Genomic DNA, 24,535 nt, shown 5'->3' on the forward strand with positions numbered 1-24,535 from the left:
TCATGTAATAAGCTGTGGAAATACAAAGCTTATGGAGTGGGTGACAAGATAATGATGGTGGTGCTGGGTATTGCTCAATGAGTAACAGAAGCAGGGACTTGATAAAGGAAGGCAAGTTACTTGAGACCAAACCCATGTGATGGGAAAGGCATGAATGTTATTTGGTAAGGGGGAAAAAAGAGCACAACCCATTGTCCATGGAGGATAGTAGGAGGGAGGAACCCAAAGATAGGGTAAGGGCCAAGAGTTTTGACCAGTCTTTATGAAACAGGGAGTTCAAAAAGATTTTCAGGAAGAGAAGGGCTATCCACTCCCTAATGCGGCTTTCTAAAAAATAACTGGCCCCAGGAGGAAGGAGCGATGGCAGAGTTGACATATTCTAGGCGTAATAAAAACAATGTACACAGAGAATAGTTCACAGATTATACGAAGGAAGAAATTGGTTTGAAGTTACATTTTACATCCAGTGATAGTGGAATTGTATCTTTGAAATTTTAACTGGGAGAATTCATAAGAACTTCATACTGGTATATCACAGAGCTCTGCCATTATTTTTAGGAAAATATGCTGCGAAGGCTCAAATGTAATGATTTTGCCAAAGTAATCAGTTTGTAGGCACATACTCATTTGTTTTATTACAATTATATTTTCCTCAATTTTAATTTAGTCTTAAAATATCATTATGACAAAATTAAACAAATTGCTAAAAAAATTATCTAGCATTTAACTGTCCATATACAAATGTTTTATTTTCTGAGCTTCCTGCTGTGTCTTGTGTGTGTGTATGTAAATTTTTACACATTTGTAATCAAAGCCCACATAATTTTGCATTCTGTTATTTTTACAACCTAACGTTATAATTTTCATTTTCCCTTTCCCAGAGAGTACATAATTAGCAGTCCTTAAGGGATAGATAATCTATTATAGAAAGAGAGAAGAGGTATATAAGAGGTATATAAAGTATAGAAGTGGGTCTCTGGGGTTGCAGAGATTAGGACTGCAAATCTACTTTGATCTTTGCAAAATGACTAATGTTGGGAAAGTTATTTAAGCTTCAGTCTCTGTATTATACAGTAACAGTACTTATTATTAGGAGGTTAAAAATAACATACAGGCTTTATAGAAATGCACATTTCAAGGCACATGTTCATTCAGTGCCCCAGATACAGTAACTGATATGGATTCTAGTATTTGCTATCATATCAGTAGTGTGGTAATTAAGGACTTACACTGTATATTCATTCTATATGTAGCAGTGAGATGAAAAGCTCAGGGTTCCTGCCTGTCATCTCTGTGATTGGCTTTGTGAATCCCACAGGAAACCCTGGATGAATTTCTCAGATGTCACATGTAGTCTGTGACTCTTGTTGTGCCCACCACAGCCTGCTCCTGGCCTCACAGACCATATACTCTTGCGTCCAATGAGAAGTTGTTTTTCTTACTTACACTTTTGATGTTTAGTGTGTTGGGGGGATTAAAGTTCATCATTATAATAAGGCATATTATTAAGTATAGTGTGGACACACAAATCTTCCCCTTTGATATCCCATCTTACCCTGCTAGGTGTGCTGGTTTTCATTGGTTACCTGCTGACCCTTTGCAGATTTGCTCAGAATCAGATTATTATGGTCAAGGGCCCACTGGGTTTGCCATTGTTGTCTGGACTTCTGCGATGACAAGAGCGGGCTCTGCGGTCCTCTTCCTAAGATACCAGGCTTAGCCATGAGCCAGAGATGTGACCTTGAGAGGGTGCCTTGACCCCTGCAAGCTTCACTTTTCTCAACTCCTTATGGAAGGGGATTTAACACCTGCTTCAGGGGAAATCACTGAGTGTTACATGAGAAAAACTCATGCCATACTTAGAGTTCAGTCTAGCCCAGAGCACTAAGCAAATGGAAATTGCTTTTATAATGTGTTAGTGTTTTAACTCTGTGAACTATCATTGGGTTTATCTCATCTGGGAATTGTTTTAGTCCAGCATTTCTTAAATTGTGACCCATGAAATGATAGTGCACTGAGATTAAAAAAGGGTTACTACTACAAAGGAAGATACTCTTGGGGGAGAGACACAAAGGCACAGCACCTATGTGCATCTGATCATTCAAAATAGTATTTATCAGAATGAACTCTATAGAAATGGAAACAAGAGGTTTTTTGTCTTTTTGGCTGTTTATTTTTTCCTTTTTGGCTTATTTGTTTTTCTTCTTTGGGAGTGTAAAGGGAGGCACAGAAATGGAGGGACAGAGGGTGAACAAATGCAGTAGTGCTACTCACTGGCTACTGTTGAAAATGAACTCTACAGCTTGTGAGGGGACAGGAGGGAGAGAGCAAGGGAAGGGGTGACATTGTTGAAAAAGAAATGTACTTGTTACCTGATTGATGTAACTGTAGCCCTTCTGTACATCATCTGCATAACAACAATATATATTTTAAAAGGGTCTAGTATACTCACTGAGGGAATCTGAGACCAAATGTGTTTGACAAGTTCTTCTTTAGCCTGGCTTTCCTCATTATTTCCTATTGACACTGGGCATCCATTCTGAAGTTTCTGTGGCTTCTTCATTGATCATTGGCCCCCCTGGAGCCAGGATTCATGTCTATGGATCTGCTAAGTAGCCCTGCCTATCATCTGGCCCCTGTCATTGCCTTTGTGAGCCTACAGAATACTCTGAAGGTGCTTCTTAGATGTGTCATGTCTGCCACAGCCTGCTCCTGGCCCCATACCCCATCACATTTTCATTAGCTCTTGTGCCCAATGGGGAATTTTCTTCTTCATTTGATGTTTGAGGCAGAAAGGAGCTTGGCAAAAAATCTACAGGGGAAAAATCAAGCTCTTGTGGTTTATTTATTCATTTATTTTTGTTGGACGTGAGGCTTGAATTCAGGCCTGCGCGCTGTCCCTGAGATCTTTTTAGTCAAGGCTAGTGCTCTACCACTTTGAGCCAAAGTTTTATTTCTGTTTTTTTGGGTGGTTAATTGGAGATAAGAATCTCGTAGACTTCCCTGCCCAGCCAGGCTGCTTCAAACTGCAACCCTTAGATCTCAGCCTTCTGAGTAAGTAGGATTATCAGGTATGAGGCATTGGTACCTGGCTCTTGTGTATTCTTCATTACTTTTTATTCCTACTTTGCATAAGGTCATTGCAGTTCATTAGAACTATTCAAGGTTTCTTACTTACAAGTGCTTCTTGAAATGTATACTTAAGTTATACATGCATACAGATATTTTTGTTTAGTTTTTGTCAGTAGTGGGGCTTGAACTCTGGGCTTAGGCACTGTCCCTGAACTCTTCAGCTCAAGGCTAGTGCTCTACCACTTGAGCATAACTTCCAGTTTTCTGGTGGCTAATTGGAGATGAGTCTCACAGACTTTCCTGCCCAGGCTGGCTTTGAACCATGATCCTCAGATCTTAGCCTCCTACAGATTTTTCTATTGCATGGAATTCCCATAAAATTCAACACTTTAATCACTTATTTACTTACTGTGTCAATAGTGAGGTTTCAACTCAGAGCCTTGAATTTTCACTTGGACTTTGTTTTCCTCTAGTGCTCTACTTCTTGAGCTATACCTGTACTTCTGGCTTTTTGCTGGTTAACTGGAGATAAGTCTCTTTGATTCATCTGCCTTTGACTCACCATTCTCAGATCTCAGCTTCCTGAGTAGTTAGGATTACAGAAGTGGCATTCACAGTGAGACTTAAACCACTGTCCAGTGGCAGAACATCTGCACCATCCCCAAAGAAAGCAGTCACATCCCATTCACCATTTCTCCAGTCACCTAGCCACGATGATTTCTGTCAGTGTGACTTTGCCTATTCAGAGATTTAATATAAATGGAATCTCACAATATGTGACCTCTTTTGTCTTTTCCACTTGTTCTAATGTTCTCAAGGATCATGCATTTTGTAGCATGCATTGCTCCTTGATTTGTGATGGGATAATATTCTATTGCATAGATATAGCACATTTTATCTGTTTATCATGGATTGACATTCAGGTTATTTCTACCTTTTGGCTATTGTAAGTTTCTTTTAGGAATATTTCATGTAGGAATGTCTGGGTCACAGTTGGTAATACCTTATGTCAGTATTTCCTAGCCACCCATTTTTTTCTAAATTCAAAACACTGAAGTCCTACATTTCTAATTATAATCTCAGTAGGAGTTCCAGAATGCTGAAATTAAGTGTGGTCACATCTTTGTGCTGTATTTCAAATTCCCGGAAACATTTTCGGGAGAACACATTGAAGCAACACTACAACAGCACCAAAAGGAACTGACATAAAACATGCTATACCTAGAAAGCATTGGTGGAAATTTTAATACAAATTCAAAAGTAGAGTCCCATTCTGCCTGGCTTGCCATAGTATGTATGGATAATAGAAAGTTGAATCTTTCCCTTTAGTAATTCTGAGCTGGCTGGCAATCTTCATCTTGCTGCTTTGTCCTCTGAGAAGGCAATGAATGGACGAGGAGAATGGATGGCAATTGGAATTTGAATCACCTCCTAATTGCTTCAGCTCTGTTCAAATGGCCCCGCATTTTTCTCTACTAAGTAGTCTTCAGCTGGTTGAAAACAGTCATCTTGGAAAACAAGTCTCACCATGTTTCTTCCTAGACACACAAATTGTCACACAGGGGCTAGGAAGGTGGCTCAGTGGTAGATCGCTTGCCTTGCATGCATAAGGCCCTGGGTTTGATTCCTCAGCACCACATAAGCAAAAAAGAAAAAAGTCGAAGTGGTGCTGTGGCTCAAGTGGTAGAGCGCTAGCCTTGAGCTGAAGAGCTGAGGGACAGTGCCCAGGTCCAGAGTTCAGGCCCCATGACCGGACCCCCCCCCCCCACCAATAAAAAACAAAACAAAACAAAAAAAACACACACAGATTGTCACACAGTCTTCTAGAAACATGGACCCTTAAAGTTTTGTATTCATGTCTCCAGTTACATCAAACTCTCTTCATGAAGGCTGACTTCCTCTGCGCAGTTGAGATTGGATCTTAGGGTCTGTGAATCCATGCTGTTGGCAAAATAGCATTCCTGCATGTAGTAGAAAATGCCCATGCAATTAAGGGACATTTTAATAGGGGCATGCTGAATAATCAATTCCACTGGAAGGCACAGATCAATATTATCTTTGAGATATCTAAATAGCCATTAAATATGAACAGAGCAGGTCTAGCAAACAAACAGAAGGTTTATCTTCACTAGCACATGAGGTTTCTAATGCTTCTGACTGGGGGACATGGATCTTTTGGGAAATTATTATTTTCTTCTCATTGATGAATCTACATGACTCTCATTTTTCTTTTGGGCCTTATCATTTTAAATATTGCCTTATCGAAGAAAGACTACTATGTATCCCCTGTGGGATATCTCCTGGGCATTTCAAGTTGTTTTTGTTTGTTTTGACATTTTAAAAAGTAAACACGTTTTCAACTCAGAATGGTTGTAGAAAAATTCCCAATCTAGTACTGAGTCCTGTATACCTCATATGTACTTTCTTCTTTGGTTAACTTCTTACATTTTATACCACATTTGGCAAACTCATGAACCAATATTGATGCATTAAAATCCATTTTGCTCATTTACCATTTTTTTTCCTGACAATCAGGGTTTGAACACAGGGTCTAGTGCTTGCTCGGCTGGTGCTTGGCCACTTAGGCCATGTCTGGAGTCTACCCTTTCTGCCCAGGTTGGCTTCAAACTATGGTCCTCCAGATCTCAGATTAGAGGTGTGAGCCATCAGTACCCTCTCCCAGTTAGTTGTTTTTACTAATTTACTATACTTTTCTATTCTAGCACCTCATTAGGATACCAAATTCTTTTTTAGTTATCATAAGTCTTTGGGTATCTCTTAGCTAAGAATGTTTCTCAGACTTTTCTTTGTGTATTTTTAAATGTTTTTGACAGTTTTGAGTCATACTGGTCAGGTATTTTGCAGGCTACTGGTTTACTGACATTTTTCCTATAATTAGATTGTTGCCATGGAATCTTGGAAGAAGATCACAGAGGGCAAATCCCATTCTCACTCCATCGTATCATGTTATACTTTTGATACTCTTCTTGATCACCTGGCTGAGGTAGAGTTTTTCAGGATTCTCCATGGTAAAAGTCTGTCTTTTTTCCTTATTTTCATACTGTACTATTTGGAGAAAGCCCCTGTGCTTCTAAAAGGGGTAGAATCTACATAAATTTATTTCAAATTCTTCTGTATGGGACACCAGTGTCTTTCCTAATTTTTTATTGATATAATAATTTATAACAGTGCAAACAAATGAATATTTTTGGACTTTGGGCTATAAATCCAGTCACTATATACATTTGTTCTTTAAATCATTTCATCTTTTAAAAAAAAATCATTTCATCTTTGGCCTTTGTGAGCTTGTTCAGTTGACTCCTTTGTCCATTTACCAACCCTCATGACGACGTGTGTGTGTGTGTGTGTGTGTGTGTGTGTGTGTGTGTGTGTGTGTGTGTGTGTGTTGGGTCATCCCTTACTGTAACTACAAAATGCTCCAGACTTACCTAAAACATTTCCTGCCCTGTTCTAGAATCAGCTCTGGTATCTTTCTTTTCTTTCTCTTTTTTTTTTTTTGTCGGTCGGTCGTGGGGCTTGAGTCTGGGCCTGAGCGCTGTCCTCAGCTCTTCAGCTCAAGGCGAGCCCTCTACCACTTTAGCTACAGCGCCACTTCCGGTTTTCTGGTGGTTTATTGGAGATCAGAGTCTCCCCGGCTGGCTTTGAACCATGATCCTCAGATCTCAGCCTCCTGAGTAGCTAGGTTTACAGGTGTGAGCCACCAGCGCCCGGCTAGTCTGGTATCTTTCATTGCTCTGAGGGCTATGTGTGTTCCATTACTAGGGTCTCTTTGTTTTTAAGTCTTCTCTGATGAAGAGTGTAGATATATCTATATCTTCAAGCTAATCAGTTGTGTCTTCATACATCTATAGTTATTTATGAGCAGATACTCTACCAATCTGAGCCTGAATACTAAAGTAAAGGTGAGTTACTATTGATAAGTTCTACCCTTACTCATTACCATATGGATAATTCTAGCCATCTCCAACCTACTCCACAGTGAGAAACTTGATTCTCCATAGACCGTCTATTTCCATAATTTTTCAGTTGTAGTGTAGATGTGTAGTGGTTTCATAGTTGTAACCACTGCCTCCTAGGAAACACCTTCTTCCCCTCTTGCATGGTGCTTACAAGTGTAACAATCTCCACTTATTTCAAGATACCCAGGGAAGTTCCCCTCTTCTCTCCACTTCTATTACCCAGGGTGTTTCATACATTTGCAAAAAAGTTAGGTTCTCTTGTCAAAGTGTACACATCCTGTTTTAGGTTATCCTGACCACTCACATGATTTTTAAATTTTCCATAGGTAAACATTCACCAGTGTGTTGTAAAGTTCTCTGGTTTTTGACAAATACCAGTTGTGTGACAGTATACTATTTTACGGAGAAGTTGTATCATCCTAAAACTCCCTAGAGCCTCATCGTTCAGTTCTCCTGCTACAATCCCCTAGCAACTCCAGATCTATTAAGTAACATTTGCCTTTGCTTACTTTCTCCAGAATGTGACACAAATGGAAGCAGATAGCATGCCGTACTTTCTTATGTGACTCTTGTTTATCAGTATGTAGTTCAGACCCTCCCACGTCTTTGCATTACTCAGTAGCTCATTCTTCTCAATCACTGACTACTACTGTGCACATCATATGGATGTGCTAGTTTGTTTACCTATTGGCTTATTGAAGGACAAGTTAATTGCTTCTAGTTTTGGCATTATGAATAGAGCAGCAATCAACATTTGACTAGAGGTTTCTATGTAGAGATATTTTCAAATAAATTGGGTAAATACCTAAGGAGTACAATTGTTTTGATTGTACAAAAGCCTATGAATAGCTCCTGAGAAACCACTGAACTATATTCCAGACAGTTGTACCACTCTGCAGTTCTTCCAGCAGTGTCCTTAAGGCTCACTGTCCTCATCAATTGCTCGTGTGGCCATTATTTTAGTCATTTTAGTAGGTATACGGTGACTCGTTTTTCACTAATAGCTAATATAAAAATATCACATATCAAAAACATGTAGATTTATGAGAAATACCTATTTCATAGGTCATTTCGACCATGTTACTCTTAACTTGTCCTTCAATAAGCCTTACATAGTACTTTGTCACTATGGAAACTTGGGCATTGACCATGCATTTAATTTTTTCTTTTCTTTTTACTGGGGCTTGAATTCAGGGCCTAGGCACTGTCCCTGAGCTTTTTTGTTCAAGATTGGTACTCTACCATTTGAGCCACAGATCCATTTCTGGCTCTTTTAGTGGTTAATTGAACATAAGGGTCTCACAGACTTTCTTGCCCAGGCTTGCTTCAGATTGCAGTCTTCAGATCTCAGCCTCCCGTGTAGCTAGGATTACAAGCCTGAGCTGCCAGTGCTCTTCAAAAATATTTATACTAAGAATATTATACTGTGTTTTACTTTTAATTTTGGATTGAAATATACTGAGGTTTTGATTGAAATAAATCTGGATGTCCCACTTACTACATTTGAGACCATGAGAAAAATGATAAACTTAACCTGCTTCTGTTTTTTATCCATTTTTTAAAGCAGAGACAAAAATGGGAATCCAGAGGATAAGAATATATGAATATAATGAGTTTGCAAGGAAAGCTTTAGCATGCCTGGAACCATCTGGTTATTATTGGTATATACTATAGAAGGCACTAGTACTATCTCGAAAACTACATACATATATAATCATTCACTTCAGAGCTGCACTGATTTTCCCCCTCCACAATGCCTCATAAAAATAGAATAAACAGACTTCACATTCATTACATTTTTTTCTACTCCAAAGAGCATGTCAAAATAGTTGCAAAGGTAACACAAGTGCCACAACTCATTGGCTTCCTGTTACTTCTTGTATTACCAATGATCCCTTTCTTTTGCTCGCTGCTTCAGATTTTATGTAGGGCCAGCTTTACAGATATTACCTCGTTTGCAAAAAGCACAGCTTTCTGAATCAAGTATGACATGCTTAGTAGCCCCTCTGATTTTGAGGAAGTAAAATGACATACCCATTGTAACATATACCAAATGAAAGGGCGGAGGCAGGTTTGATGGTTTCTGAATTCCTGTTCCATGTTCTTCCCTGCCAACCAGCCACAGGGTGAATTATCAGATAAAGTGGCAGGTATGAGCCTCCTGGGTTGTTCTTCAATTCATATTAATTTCAACCCATATACTTAGATTCATGGGTGGTAGAGATCTTTAGAAGGGGTGCTGCTAGTATTTTAAGGCTTCAAACCAACCAATCTAGATTTCTTCCTGTCAGTTGCCCACATACAATCAAGTTGCATATACAGCAACATGCTCCTTTCCTCCCTCCTCTCCCCACAAGCATCAGGGCCATGTTAAGGGATGCAGTAGCCACATTTCCCCATTCTTTTCTGGGATTTATTCCAACTACCCTCCTCATTTCATGTCTTATTCACAGGGCTAAATTTCTAGCCACTTTGTTGCTTCTGTGACTCCACACACTCAATGCTGTAGAGTTGTCCAGTGATGGACATTTGATCCCAGATGAGATTTTGGAGAAAAAGCTTTTTCTCCTGGAAAAGAAGTCTTGGGGCAAGAGATAGCAAAGTAAGAAATACATGTGTAATGCGTGAAATGGAGCAAAGATAGAGTTTTTGTTTGCAGTAAAGAAGAGCTGAGCACTGTCAGGCACCAGTGGCATATGTCTAATTCTAACTGCTCCACATGTGGAGATCTAAGGATCAGGGTTTGAAGCCAGCTTAGACAGAATGGTCTGTGAGACTCTCAAGTGGAGCTGTGGCTCAAGTGGTAGGAGACTAGCTTTAAGCAGAAAAGCTTAGGGTCAGTGCTGAGGCCCTGAGTTCAAGCCCCAGTACTAGTACATAAAAGGAAAGGAAGAGTGAGAGGGAAGGAAAGAAAGGAGAGGAAGGAAGGAAAGAGGAAGGAAGGAAGGAAAAAAAGGAAGAAAGGTGATCATACCAGTTTTTGCCTCAAAATTATCTAGGATTACTGGCATAAACGTGTGTCTGGCTTACCTTTCTATGTCTTTTCCTCCTCCGATAATCCATGTTCACAGTTTGGAATTTTGTGAAGAAATTAAAAGTATTGACTAACAGTGACACATTGAAATGATGATTATCTTAGAATATGGACCTTTTCTGTTAAGTTCATTGATAATGCTTCTCTGAACTGGGTTTCTGAGTGATTGTTTTCTTGCCTTAGTCTTTTCCTTTGCTCTTCTGTTTTACCCTCTTCTTTCCTCAGCCTGTTCTCAGTCTCTGGGTTTAATCCCTTTGTGAATTCATTCATTGATGCCTTGAACATTCTCTGAGTCATTACTATATATACAGCCCCCCCATTAATTTCTATTGGGGGTGGGGGGGTTACTGGGGTCTGAACTCAGGGCCACAAGCCCTTGTTGGGCTTCTTCACTCAAGGCTGGCACTCTACCATTTGAGCCACTTCCATTACCAGCTTCTTTGCTGGTGAATTGGAAATGAGTCTCACAGACTTACCTGTCAGGTCTAGCTTTTGAACTATAATCCTCAGATCTCAGCCACCTGAGTAGCTAGGATGACAGACATAAGGCACCAGAGCCTGTCTTTCTGTTAATTTCTAAGGAACACTTTAAAGATTACATTTTAGAGTTTACATTTTTACCCTCAATGCTGGAGGGGATGTGAACAGAAGGGAACCTTACTGCATTGTTGGTGGGAGTGTAAACTTGTTCAACCACTTTGGAAAGCAGTATGGAGGTTCCTCAAAAGACTCCACATAGAGCTCCCCTATGACCCAGCAATCCCACTTTTGGGCATTTACCCAAATGTTCACAAACAAGACCACACTAAAGCTACCAGCTCAGCTATGTTTATTGCAGCCTTATTTACCATAGCTAAGATATGGAACCAACCCAGATGCCCCTCAGTAGATGAATGGATCAAGAAAATGTGGTATATATACACAATGGAATTCTATGCCTCCATGAAAAAGAATGACATTGTTCCATTTGTTAGGAAATGGAAAGACTTGGAAAAAATTATATTAAGTGAAGTAAGCCAGGCCCAAAGAAAGATAGATCCCATGGTTTCCCTTATTTGCAATAACTAGTATATGTCTGAGTCAAGCAGAAAAGGTCAGATAAGTTGATGTTACGGAAATGAACCCTAAGATATGTATTCAAATTCAAATGTTTTTTCTTTCATGTGATTGTTTCTAACACATTTATAAGATTATTTCTTTGTTGCTTTGTATGTCCCTCCCCCACGGTATAACCCCTGCTTTCACTGTATTTGATGTTGTTATAATTTGTGGAGGGGAAGGGAAAAAACAAATTGTTTAAATAGGGATACAGGTGGACCCATTGCAACAATGAGACGTACAAGTCATGTTGAAAATGAACTTTACAACTTTGGTGGTGGGGGGGAGAGGGCTGGGTGGGGGGGACGGGGAGGGGGAGGATGGGATGAGAAGGGGAAACAAAGGAGGAGGCTACATGCTTGATAAGAAATGTACTCATTATCTTGCCCATGTAATTGTAACCCCTCTGTACAGTATTTTCACAATAAAAAAATTTAAAAAAAATGTTTACCCTCAAGGAACTCATAGTCAAGTCTAAGAAATAATGTCATACACATAACCAAAACCCAAGGGAGAAAGAATTCATGGCACAGCTCAAATGTTTTTAAAGCCTCCAATTGCAGTTCATTAGCAGGTCATGGAATCCATTAGTAGGTCATACCTGGCACTTAAAAAAAGTAGCATAAGTTGAAGAGAAACATATTGGCGTGAACCACACGAAGAATACATTTATTTGTGCAAATCTTATTTGTGTGCTTGTTGTGTTTGTGGTAGCATGGCATAATATGAAGTGTTTTTTAATTATACATTGCGCTCAAAAGTTTGAAGACAATAGCTTGGGAAGACGAAGGCCGAACAATGCATCTCAGACTTAACTGTGCAGGAGTCATCTAGGAGTTGGTTCAGTTGGTACATGGGTTGGCCTAGGGATTCTGGCAAGCTGGCTGCTGCTGATTTTGCTGCTGGTCAGGGGGAGGGGGACTGAGGGGCTAGCTGGAGGCAGATTTTCCAGGAGGGAAAATCCTGAGGATATTCCCACATTTCATTCAGTGGTGACTTCAAGTGCCAACAAGAAATCGACTTATCCTTTCTTTTCTGATTTTCCTTTTTGGTCAATGGATAGAAGTTCTAACCTACCCTATGCTTCCCCAAGGACTGCCACTTTTCAGTTCCCGGGTGTTAAATGGTCAAAACCAAGGGACCAGACAGATTTTAGATCAGTTACTGTGAGAAGTTTCACTCTGTTTCTGAGAGCTGGTCCCTACTTTCCTGTTGTCTATCAAACACAGGTGCTTTTCCATCCAGCATCCCTTGAAATTAACACCAAGGTACTTTCTATACTTTGGGCAAGTTTTTTTTTTTTTTCCTGTTTGTTTTGAACCTGATCAGGGCCTGGTGCTGCTCTCCCTAGTGCGCCGCGCGCGCGCGCGCGCGCGCGCGCGCGCGTGTGTGTGTGTGTGTGTGTGTGTGTGTGTGTGTGTGTGTGTGTGTGTTGTTTTTGTTTAAATCAAGGTTGGTAGTTTACCACTTGAGCCACACCTCATCTCCTGGCTTTTTGCTGGTTGATTAATAGATGAGTAGGCTTTGAACCATGATCTTCAGATCTCAGCCTCTTGAGTAGCTAGGAGTACAGGTGTGAGCCGCCCTGGCATCCAGCTTTATACATCAGGCCTTTGAGGACAAGCACAAGAAGAGTTTCTTGTTCTTTTTCTGCTTCCATCTGCCATCATTAGTTATCAGACCAGTACCACTTTCCAGGTAGTTACTGAGTAGATTCCTCCCCTCTCTCTCCCTCCTTTCCCTCTCTACTCCACCCTGTACAGGAAGAGACCCATCAACCTAAAAGGAAGAGTTCATTATTTTCTTTTCCTGCTTAAAACCCTTTAGTGACCCCCATTGACCAGGCAATCTCTCTGCTCCTGGCAATTACAATTGCTTGTTCCCAGTGTGTCTTGCATCCTTCATTTTGACTTCTCTTTTCCTCTTACACAGTCTCACTTTTTTTTTTTTTCCCCTTTGGAAGCTTGTCTGCTACTTCGGATTTAGCTTAAATCTTACCTCTTTCCTGAAGTCTTCTTTGAGATCCCCAAGGGAAGAATAGATCTCTCCTCTTTCCGTTTTCTTGTCGATGTCTGTCTGTCCACAATAATGCCGAGCCAAATTTGTGTTCTGGCTTGGGACAGAGAAAAAAGCATAAAGAGAGAGAAAAAGGAGGGGGAGGGGGAGGGGGAGAGAGAGAGACAGAGAGAGAGAGAGAGAGAGAGAGAGACAGAGACAGAGAGACAGAGAGAGAGAGAGAGAGAGAGAGAGAGAGAGAGAGAGAGAGAGAGAGAGAGAGAGAGAGAGGGAGAGAGGGAGGGAGGGAGGGAGGGAGGGAGGGAGGGAGGGAGGGAGGGAGGGAGGAGTTGGCAGTGGGAGGCCGGGGCCAGAGCGCACACGTGTGGGAGCAGGTGCATTTATTCGCCTTCTCTGACCCCGGATTTCACTGTGGGAAGGTGATGCAAATGGGCTCGGCGGCGGCAGTGGCCGCACGTGGTGTCCGGCCCTGCCCTGCGCACTCCACTGATCTTGTAAGTTTCCTTAAGAGATGCCGTCTCCTGTGCCCGCAAAGGGTCCTGATTTTAATCCTGTTTCTCGTTAGCGTGGAACGATTAACAGCCCATCCCCCACCCGCATCTCCGAATCGCTTTCTAATTTTTGAATATTCACACGTGTGTGTGTGTCCAATCAAGAAAGGAGCCTTCATTTCATGGTTGAGGCAAGGATGCCCAGAGAGGGCCTGGGCGTGGGGCTCACCGAGCCCAGCACACGCCAATCCCAACGAAGGGGGCTGGGGGGGGCGGGTAGGAGGAAGGGCTCCAGGTGGGGTGCTCCCCTAGTGACGTGTCAGCCCATCTTGGCAGACGACTCGCCGTCTCCCTTCGGAGTCCGTTGGTTCACAGGAAAAGTGCTTACTAGGGAGGAAGGCCGGGCGAGCCGGAACAAGCTGTCCCCGGGAGCCCGCACGGTCTCTCACGGGGTTCCCGTACCCGGTTCCCGGGAGGCAGGGAGGGGATCCCACGGCGCCCGCAACTTGTCCCCTCTGGCGAAGCGCTTAGCCGCCTGGGGCCGCCGCTGGGGGTTGATCCTGCGGAGGGGATCGTCCCCCCGCCCGACTGCCTCCCCCACGTCCCCGCTCTCCCCACGAGCGGTCCTCCGCCCCCCCCCCTCCGCCAGTGCTTTGCCAAAGGAGGGGAGAGCTAGGGGAAACCGGAGCTGCAGGCCAGGAGCCCCGCGCGCGCCCTCGGGATCTCGGGGCAGCTGCCCCTGGGCGGCGCGGGGTGTGCAGGCCCTCCCCGCCCCCGCCCGGGCTCGCCCTCGCCCGCCCGCCCGCCCGCGTCCTCCCCCGCCAGCCCGAGCGCGCACACCGGGGCTCCGGCACGTGGGCGCGCGGGAGGCGGCGGCCGCTGCTGCCGCTTGCCGGAGCCCGAGCCCCAGCCCGAACCCCAGCCCCAGCCCAGCCCAGCCGGAGCTCCGAGCTGGCTGCGATCGCCCTCCATGCTGCGCGAACTGCAGCCGTCATCTGCTCCGCCTAGGGCCCCAGCCGAGTCCCGAGAGCCGGCCCCGCAGCCGAGGAGAAGGGGACGAGGAGAAGAGGGGCGCGGAGGGCTGGAGCGAGCCGGGATCTGAGCAAAAAAGGGGGGCTCCCCACCCCGCAGCCCTGAGGAAGGCAGCCCGGCTCTCTCGGCTCTCTCTCTGCCCGGGTCACCGCTGACAGCTCCCGGCAGCGCCAGGCGGCGGCCCAGCCAGGCTCCCGGCCGCCGCTCGGGGCGCGCCGGTCCCGGTCCCCGCTGGCTCCGCGAGTACCTGGTGCCTCCATCCCGGAGCCCGAGCGCGCGCCAAGTCCGAAGTCCGCCCCCGTCCCCCGCAGCTCTCCCAACTTCCCCGGAGCCCCCTCTCCCCGCCGCAGCCGGCGCCAGCCCCGGGAGCGATGCGCCCCCAGCCGGGCGGCGCGCCCTCTGCCAACTCCCCACCCATGGCATCCGCTGCCCTCGGCCGCCCCGCCGGGGACGCGTAGCCTTCGCCGCGTGGCCCACCAGAGGAGTGAGGTGCCGAGGCGTTTCGGGGACCCCGCGCGCCCTGGTCTGCTTGGGTCCCCTGCAGTGGAAGCATCTAGATCCGGGGGTAAGTAGCCGGCTCGTGGCGGCGGCACCCTGTAACTCCCCGCAGCCAGCAGCCAGCGGGGATGGCAGGGAGACATGAGAAACTTGGGGCTCCCCAGCCCTTCCGGGCTTGGGGCGGCGGCACGCAGCCTGGTTCTCCAGCCGGGTGGACTCCTGTGGTTCCCTTCCCCGACTGCTTTTATTTCTAAAACCAAAGACGGACCCCCCCCCCCCCGCCCGCCTTCTGCTTCCCCAGGGCTGCCTACACCAGGCACCGACTCTTCCCCACACCCTCGTGCCATTGGGGCTTTCTCCGCCGCCCTCGTGTTAAACAAGCACCGAGCCCGAGCGCTTGGAGATCCGCAGCCGCCCGGGCGCTCGGAGATCGTCGGGCAGCGGGTGCCCTTAGACAGACCAGGACTGCTCTGTGGCTGTGTGTGTGTGTGTGTGTGTGTGTGTGTGTGTGTGTGTGTGTGTGTGTGTGTGTGTGTGTGTGTGTGTGTTCGTGTGTGTGTGTGTGCGTGTGCGCGTGTGTGGGAGAGAATTGGGGGAGGGACACGGGTAGGTGAGATTGATCTGTGGCCGCGTGGGTCGAGGCACCAGGTGTACCTAGTTCCACGAGGCAGGTTTGGGGCAGCCTGGCAGAGCCAGCCCAACAGGTGGCCGGAGCCCGCTTCCCATAGCAGGGCGCTGGGTGGAGAAATGCTCCCTCCCTCCCTCCCTCCCTCCTTCCCCTCCTCCTGCCTGCCCCCCTTCCCCAGCCCCTGGCTGGCTGGGCCACTTGTCGGCGCGCAAATGAACGTGGGTGAAGAAAAAAACGGAGCTCTCTGCTCTCGGGCCTGATCAGCGGCCATGGCGAAGCATCCAAATGCTTCCCTTCAGAAAACAGCAGCCTCATTGTGTGCCTGACTGAGATTTCAACTTGCAGGCAACTGAGGGGCCATTCAGCCGGGAGACGTGGACTTGAACCCCGCCTTCTCCCCCGCGATCCCTGGCGGCAGGGAATTCTGGCTCCCCTGGGCTGGGCGGTGAGCCAGACCTCAGCGTTTCTCTCTTCTGTACTCCAGTGTTAGGAGGGGGGAGTCTTGCCAGAGTTTATTCTTCTTTACCTACATCCCGAGACTGAGAGGGCTGGCCGTGATGAGGTGGCAGGTGCGGTGACAGTGCTGTTGGAGAGACAGACACAGAAAGAGACAAGTCTGCCGCTGCTGCCCCAGGACTTCTTGTCTTAGGGGGAAGCACGTGTGCGTTTTGGAAAAAAAAAAGTTTCTCTCATATCCATCCATCATCCTGAGGGGAGTGGCAAGTTGGAAATCTGAGCTGTGAAAGCAATGGGTATTTCATAGTAGCCGTGTCTAACTGCTTAGCCTCTCCATTCCTCAGTTTATCCATTTGTGGGTTGGGAGCAATTATCTCTGAATGTCTGCAAGAGATACTTAGGTGGGTGTGGGGATGAAAGGCAGCCACCTGTGGGGGTTGGGGGGAGAGGATGGAGTCTTCTGGAGTCTGCACACACAGCCAGTTGGCAGTTGTTACTTGAGTTTTGTGTCCTGAGGGGGCTGTTGGCTTTGAAATGGATGGGGATTTCATTTGCTGTAGGCATTCCCAGCATGCACTTGGCGACACCCTGTCACTACCTGCTCACCTCAAGGTGAAGTGTGTTTCTTCCCTGGAATGGAACCCGGGTCACTCCAAATGCTAAAGAACCCTGGGGCGATGGGGCTGGACTCATGCACTTCACTCCCCAGCAGGCCCTGGGTCCCAGAGCTCTTTGGCCTTGCTGTCTCTTTTCTGCAACTGATGCTGTATTCTTTCTCCTGTTGAGGTTCCCTCCAGATGAGGGCTCTCCTCACTCTTGGCCTCTGGCTTTGGATTGCTAACAGCTAATTACCTGTAAGGCTTGAGTTGTGGCATGTATTGCCAGGCAGTTTTGTGTTGGAAGGGGAGCCAGGAGTCAAACAGAGGAAAGGGCAGTGAGATATTCACATTGACAAGAAGTCAGAAAGAGACAGACATAAGAATATGGCCTGGAGAAGAAATAAAATGGGCTGGAGGAGGGAAAGGGAAAGAGAAATGAGCTATGGGACAGAAAGGGCAAAGAATAAGTGGGTAGAGAAATGGAGGGAAAGAAAGGGGGAGGGAAAAAAAGAAAGAGAAGAGTGGAGGAGAGCTAAAAGGGAAAGGAATAGGAAAGGGGGTAGAGGAGGATGGGGGAGGATGAGAGGGACCAGAGGAGGCCGAAAAAGCTGGAGGCGCACACTTTTTGTACTCAAGTTTCATAAACCATGCTGCTATCCTAAGGAAGTTGACATAATCCGAATTCTTCTTTGGGGACGTATGAATTATGCAGGAATTGCACACCTGTTTGGCATGCAGCTGCATTTGGAGAAGACAAGGGCTTAAGTTTAGATTCGTAAGTGCACAGATACACAAATGCATTTGCCTTGGGGTCCCGCTAGCTAACTTCCCCACAGAGGCAGAGAATTGGTGGCCCCGGATTATTTCTCTAACCATAGTTGCCAGGGATTCTCTAAACCTTGTTTCTAGAGGGATCTCGTGGGATCTGAGACATGCAAATTGCTGGACCCACTCCTTGGGAGTCTAGAACCTGGAAGAGAAGTTGCTAACTTAACAAATCCCTGAGGCGACTGTAAAGCAAGCTGACCCTCAACCTAGTTGGTGTAAAACCCTTTTCTAGATATGTTCCTTAACTTTTTCCCAAGAGAGGTAGCTAGTGCGATGTCTCCCTCCTCTATCTTATCTTCAGAGAAGAACATTTCTTGTGAATTTCTCTTGATAAGAACAAGCTCCTGCCCAAGGAAAGCAACTCAGCCAGTGTTACCTTTCCATGATCCCCATTAATCACAGTTGCTCCAAGGGATGGCAGCTGGCTCCTTGGGTTGACCTTGCTGTGGATGGTACAGCGAACAGGTTCGGAGCACTCAGCAGAGTGTTGTGCTGGACATTCCTTATACACTATTTTCCTACTTAATACAGACACTGATCCTGTGCCATAGGCACTGTTAGCATCCTCTGCATCTCACAGTTGAGCAGATTGGAACTTAAAGACACACATAATGAGTCCCACCAGAAGGACTGGGGTTGTGGCCTGGGGTCCAGCAGCTAGGAAGCAGCCATGGCAGGCACTTGAGCCCAGGTTGAATGACTCCAGAGCTTGCAAACTTCCTCTTCATAAACGTCCATCTATACTAGTAGAACTGAAAAGATTCTCAGAGAACTTTTCCCAAGCCCTTCTGCACTTGACCATGTGGATGGAAATGAGGAATGACTGGAGAAACTAAGATGATTTTTCCCACAATTCCCTTTGCTGGAACTGTGACCTGTCCCCTGGGAGTCTCTAGACAGCCTTTTCCATCCATGGGGCTAGTAGCCACCAGATGTGGCTGGGCATCCAGATCATGTGACCCTCGTTGTCAAAGGTAAATAGGTTCCTACTCGCCCTTCCCCACTACAGGTTTACTATAGAAACCTTAGGACAGAGAGCGCCAAACCTATACCTGTTTTTTTTTTTTTTTTTTTTTTTTTTTAGTCCATGCTTCAAGCCAGCATCTGCATGTTATCATTTACCCAAGTAATTGCATAGTTTTTAGATTCTCAACACTGTGAATTCCTCCCAGAGAGCTTCAAGAGGAACACTACAAGCCCCTTCAGCTACCAGAAAAATAAACACAGAAAAAAAAGTAGCTGAGTCTCTTGTATGTTGCCTTAAGCCAAGGATATTCCACATATTTGAAAACTCCTTGAGAAGCCATTTGCAAACATTGGTGTTATGTTTGTTTTCTTTTCTTTCTTTTATCAAGACAGGAAGCATTTTAGGAAACATCAAATGCGTCTTCAAGTTTTTTTTTTTGTACTAATAGGCAGCCCCAAACAATAATACCACAAGCCAGCCCAGTGTGCCACTGTGTCCAAAGTGCCCAGCCATCTTTCTGTTGAGTAGATCTGTCTGTCTTGTAAGAAAGCCGCCTTCACCATTATGCAGTGACACCCTCTGGAGGGACTGTTATCTCATTCTGCAGGTGGAAGGGAACCATGGTACACGCCTTCTCTTTCTGGCCCACTTAAATTGTTTTCTAGGTGACCTCAACATCTCTTCCTTTCTGTCTCATTGAAAAGTCGCCAAAGGTGCCAGACATCTTGTCTGACAAACAGTTTTGTCATCTTTTCCCTTTCAGATCCAAATTTTATCTTTGGAATCTGTCGTTTTTTTAACCCTTGACCTCTTATTCCAGGAAGGTAATTGAGCCGTTAGGTGGCTGTGACAAGCAGCTTTCTGCTGCATGTATTTTAAAGAACCACAGTTGGTCATTTGGGAATATAATACAAACTAAGAGATTATTGATATTTGCCTGTCCTTATCTTTAATATATTGGATTCCCCTCCCCCACCCCCCTTTTGGCCTGTCTGTCTGTCAGTGGAGAAGTAGAAAATGAATAGACACAGTTGATGGTTAGCACCTGCATTCTTAAATGTGGACAAGGAAGGGTAGAAGCCCACCTCCGTTTCGGAGGAAGTCACAAGAATGAGCTGTCCCTGTCTCTTGCTTTATGAGTGGCTGAAGTGCCAGGCACAGGTCTGCCACACCCCCAGCTGTGCTGTTACCCTGTTGTTAAACGTTTGCTAAGTGCCAGGCTCCATTCACTTGCGGAGAAGACTGACATCTAGGAGGCCAATCAAACTTACCTTGAGTCACCCAGATTCTAAAACTTAGAACCCAAATCTGTCCCTTTTTCAACCTTTCAGTTGCATTGATACAAATCCTTTCCCCTGCCTTATACTTTAGAACGCTGTTTATATTTCAACGAAACCCTCATTGCACTGATTGTCAGCAAGAACAGTGGGATCACTTGATCTTTGGGACAATGATTAGTTGGTTCAGTTACTTCCACATAGTTGCTTTTGTTCATCTATCACTTGGGAATTGCTGTCATGATTTAAGTCCATGCTTCTATGGCTTGGCTGCCTTTTACCTGTTAAGGTCTCAGTCCATACTTTGCATCTTCGTGAAATTTCTGCAGAGCTGTGTTAGACGTCTTTGTTATGTGTTTTTCCGGTTAAACTGGGGGTGTTCCTGTTCTCCGCTCCTCTCTGCCTGACAGTTTGCCTCTCTACATCTGGTCTTATTGAAAGTTACATCCACAGGCCGTGCCTGGCATAAAACAAGTATACATAGACATTTCTGAATGACTAAGTAAAACGTATTTAAAGCTAAAAGCTAATTCCATGGGAGCCAGAATAAGTGATCATTGCCCTTGAACCCTAAAAGCAAAATGATGCCCACATTGGGATCAAAACCTATTGGATTTAACCTGGCCCCAGAGCTACCAGGTCGCCCACACAGAAAAGAGCATTGTAATGCAATCTGTGGTTGTTGATGAACTCCATTGCTAGCTTTAGGGAAGCTTCATTTTGATGTTGCTTAAGATGTAATTAGAAGGGACACTCTGATTTATAAGTTAATACGATTTTATCTGTACATCCAATTAGTTGCACAGAAAGACACATTTGTTTCTCAGTCCAAAAAGTTTGATAAATTAATAGGATTCTGGAGTGGGAGCCAAGGTGAGAGAGAATCTAGTCTCCTGCAGCTTGCAGGAGAGAAGGGGAAACTGAGGCTCAGCGATGGAAAGGGACTTGCTGGAGGTGGCCCATCGAGGAAGTGCCTGAGGCAGTGTGGCAGCCAGCAGTTCTTGGCAGCTAGCCCAGGACATTCTGATGGCTAAAAGTAACGACCATTTCCACCGTGAGTTTCTTGTTTGTTCTGAAGACATATTTGGTAGCTCACACATACACAGAAACTGAAGATAAAACCCCTGCAGAAACTGAAGATAAAACCCCTGTCCAAAGGGAGTGAATGAAATCTGAGGATCACGGTGCAAAGCTGGCCTGGGCAGAAAAGTTGGTGAGACTCATCTCCACTTAACCACTAAAAAGCTAGAAGTAGAGCTATGGCTCAAGTGGTAAAGGGCTAACCTTGAATGGAAAAAACTAAGGGATAGTGCCCAGATCCTGAGTTTAACCCCCAGCATTCTTTCTGTCTCTGTCTCTGTCTCTCTCCCCCTCTCCTTCCCTCCTCTCTCCCTGTCTCCCTGCTTCCCTCATCCCTCCCTCCCTCCCTCCTTTCTCCTTCCTCCCTCTCTCCCTTCTCCTCTGTCCTCTCTTCCTTCTCTCTTCCCTCTCCTCTCTCTGCTCTTTCTGCTCTCCTTTCTCTCCTCCTTCTCCTCTCTCTCTCTTTCCTCTCTCTCCTGAAGGAGAACAGCCTCAACATCAAAGTACATTGTGGGAGATCATTGTGTTAGGTTAGGAGAATTACTGTGTCTTCTCTCAGTGAAGAATCACAGTTCCGTTACTTTGGGTGGGGTTGGTAGGCCTCTAGGGATGCAGGAAGGTGCTAAGTTGAGCTATTTCTGCTGCTTTGTCAGCACTGATTATCATGTTTCCGGAGGACCAGCCACAATCTATGGCACTACTCACTGATCTGTGTCTCCTGGTCTGCACCACCATGACACTAGGTGATAAAGATGTATGTGTTAACCATGCCCAGTGCACGATGTGTGTGTGTGTGTGTGTGTGTTTGTGTGTTGTTACCTGCAGTCTGTTTGGATGGTTCATTTGGTCACACTCCAGAGCACCTTAGAGGGAGACAGAAGGATCCCAGGGTGACTATTTCCCACCTGAAAAAGTGCAAAGTGGAAAGCAGCCCATGATCACATCTGTTCCATTGCTAAGGACAAGGCCTTAGCCAGGAGCTTGGTGATGAACTCCTGTGCATCTTACAGTCTCACACCTAAAAATGTCACAAGAAGATCTTCATTAGGCTGCATTTTCTTCTAGGAAAAGCAGATTGGAGGAGGCTGAGATCTGACAATTGCAGTTTGAAGCCAGCCTGGGCAGAAAAGTCCTTGTGAGATATTTTATTTCCAATTAATTACTCAAAAAACTGGAAGTGGAGCTGTGGTTCAGAGTGGTAGAGCTAGCCTTGAGCAAAAAGAGCTCAGGGACAGCACCTGGGGCCTAAGTTCAAGCCCCACAACTGACAAAAAAAAAAAAAATCAGGAATAACTATGGAGTCTTGCTAACATAAGACCAGATTTTTATTTTCAATTTTTACCATCTTTAATTGGCTTATAAAACTGAGCTTAAAAGGAGTGTAGAGATTATCTTCTGTGGCTTTTAGACAGCAGCGATGTACAGAAGCATATTTGGCGCCATTGTTTAGTACATACCTGGATGACTTCCACTGAAACTTACAAAATCCTTCATATGGGTTATTTTCTGTTTCCTTCTCTGATGTGCTGTCTTTGCCCACTGTGATGTGTACCCAGAGGCACAGCATTTTCATGCTTGTAACTGAAACAAAACTTAAAAAAGAAACCCACCTATTTAATCTTGTAGCTTCCTGCTGTGGTTTTACGTTGGTTTTAGTTGCTTGTTGGACTTTTATGCATGGAGACCTGTTGTGTTGGTGTGTTTCCAGTATCTATGACAAAATAAATTGAGAAATTTGAGTTTCTAGAGGAAACATTTCTTTGGGGCTTTTACAGCGTCAGAGGTTTCAGTCCAGGATTGGCCGGCGCCATTGTGTTTTGGGATTATGGTGACAGGAAGCATCATAGCCAAGAGCTCCTGTATCTCATGGCTAGGGCATGAAAGAAAGAGACCAAGATTTCAGTATCTCCTGCAGGACACGCCTCGCAACAACCCAACTTCCTCCCAGTAAATTCCAGCTCTTAAAGGTTCTGCAACCTCCAAATGGTGCTATGGAAGAAGAACCAAGTCTTTAATAACTACATGGGCCTTTAGGGACCATTTCAAACTGTAACACCCACATTCTGATAGACATTTATAGATGGGAGAAAGTGAGGCTTAGGGAAGTAAGACCAATTATTTCTTGTCCGTCATCTCATGACAAGCTAGTAGCGGAGAATTCAGGTGCCTATCCAACGGTCCCTACCTATGAGTGACAGCCACCTTGATTATAGACTCTGGGGGCTTTAGTTAACAACAGATTGCTGTCATTGATTCCTCCCGATCAATGCCCTTGGTCTTGGCCTTGACTTCAATGCCCCCCAGTACAGTCTTTTAAATGACACTGAAGTGACAGTTATTTTCTGATAGATGTGCATGGTAGTGGGTGTTTGTAAGGCCCATATACTGTTGCTATAAATAGGATACCACACACTGGATAATTCATGAAGAGCTGAAGATTATTTAGCACATAGTGCCAGAGGCTGGAAAGACCATATATATCTGCTCTGCATCTGATGAGGGGTTCTTTCTTTCTCCTGTCATGGCAGAGACATCACATGACAAGAGAGGAAGTAAGTCACACAGAGCTGTAGAGCTGTTTTTTGTTTTTTGTTTTTTGTTTTTTGTTTTTTTTTTTTGTGTGTTTGTTTTGTTTTGTGCTAGTCCTGGTACTTGATTGAACTCAGGGCCTAGATACTGTCTCTGAGCAGTTTTTTTTTTTTTTTCCCTCAAGGCTAGCACTCAGCCACTTGAGCCATAGCTCCGTTTCCAATTTTTGGGGGGAGGGTGGTTAATTGGAGATAAGAGTCTCACAGACTTTCCAGCCCAGGCTGGCTTTGAACCAAGATCCCCAGAGCTGTTTTTCTAACAAAACAGAGTGGATTAGCATGCTCCTGAGGGCTGAGTTTTGTGACCCATTCAACCTCCCCAAATTTTCACCTTTCAGCAAGGCTCACATTGGGGCATTTGTTTCCAGATGTGAACTTGGTCATGGGAGGAAGGCGCAATGGAGAAGCGGGGATGGTGGTGAGGGGCCTGTGGCTTCTCTGTTGGTCTGTGCCGGACTGGATATTCAGGAAGATCCTGGAAGATGGAAGCATTCATGGCACCAGAGAACATTACCTTTGTATTTAAGGAAATGGATAAAAGGACTAAATGTAGAATCTAATGTTGCCACACTGGATTGTGGAGCCCTCTATAGGACTCTGATAACTGTTAGGATTGGAAGGAGGGGATTTTTTATGAAGTGGTAATTTTTAACTTATTTAAAAACACTCATGCAAGGGAAGAGCCACACATACAAAATAGTGAAGTAAATATTCTGCTATCCCCTGTTGATCTCTGCTGTCCCCTGATTGCCCTCTTTTCTCTGTTATGTGCCAGTCTCCCCTTTGTCCTCCCGATATACATGTGGGCAAAACACAAACTCCATATTTTCTTCTTTTCACACACACACAAGACCATACAATGTAAGCAGCTTGTATTTTATTCCATTTAAG

The 24,535-nt window shown here is 45.1% G+C and overlaps 1 protein-coding gene and 1 long non-coding RNA gene across 4 annotated transcripts in view; one reads left to right on the forward strand and one right to left on the reverse strand.

The window, feature by feature from the left end:
* Sgcd (sarcoglycan delta) overlaps positions 1-24,535 on the forward strand; it is a 913,825-nt gene that overhangs the window by 314,336 nt on the left and 574,954 nt on the right. Inside the window, exon 1 of one of the 3 annotated variants that reach the window (XM_069993888.1) lies at positions 15,190-15,288. The exons of the other annotated variants lie outside the window; for them this stretch is intronic. The gene's annotated coding sequence lies outside the window, so the exon portion shown is untranslated. Of the gene's footprint in view, positions 1-15,189; positions 15,289-24,535 lie in introns of those variants that run through there. 3 annotated transcript variants of the gene reach the window in all.
* Positions 11,599-15,019, reverse strand: LOC138807980 (uncharacterized). The gene is made up of 4 exons (XR_011366358.1): positions 14,971-15,019; positions 13,183-13,297; positions 12,664-12,795; positions 11,599-11,791 (listed from the first exon to the last, which is right to left on the reverse strand). It is a non-coding gene; the product is annotated as an uncharacterized lncRNA (long non-coding RNA).

The sequence above is a fragment of the Dipodomys merriami genome, unplaced genomic scaffold (genome assembly GCF_024711535.1).
Source record: "Dipodomys merriami isolate MVZ:Mamm:240054 unplaced genomic scaffold, mDipMer1.0.p SCAF_44, whole genome shotgun sequence".
Taxonomy (NCBI): Eukaryota; Metazoa; Chordata; class Mammalia; order Rodentia; family Heteromyidae; genus Dipodomys; species Dipodomys merriami.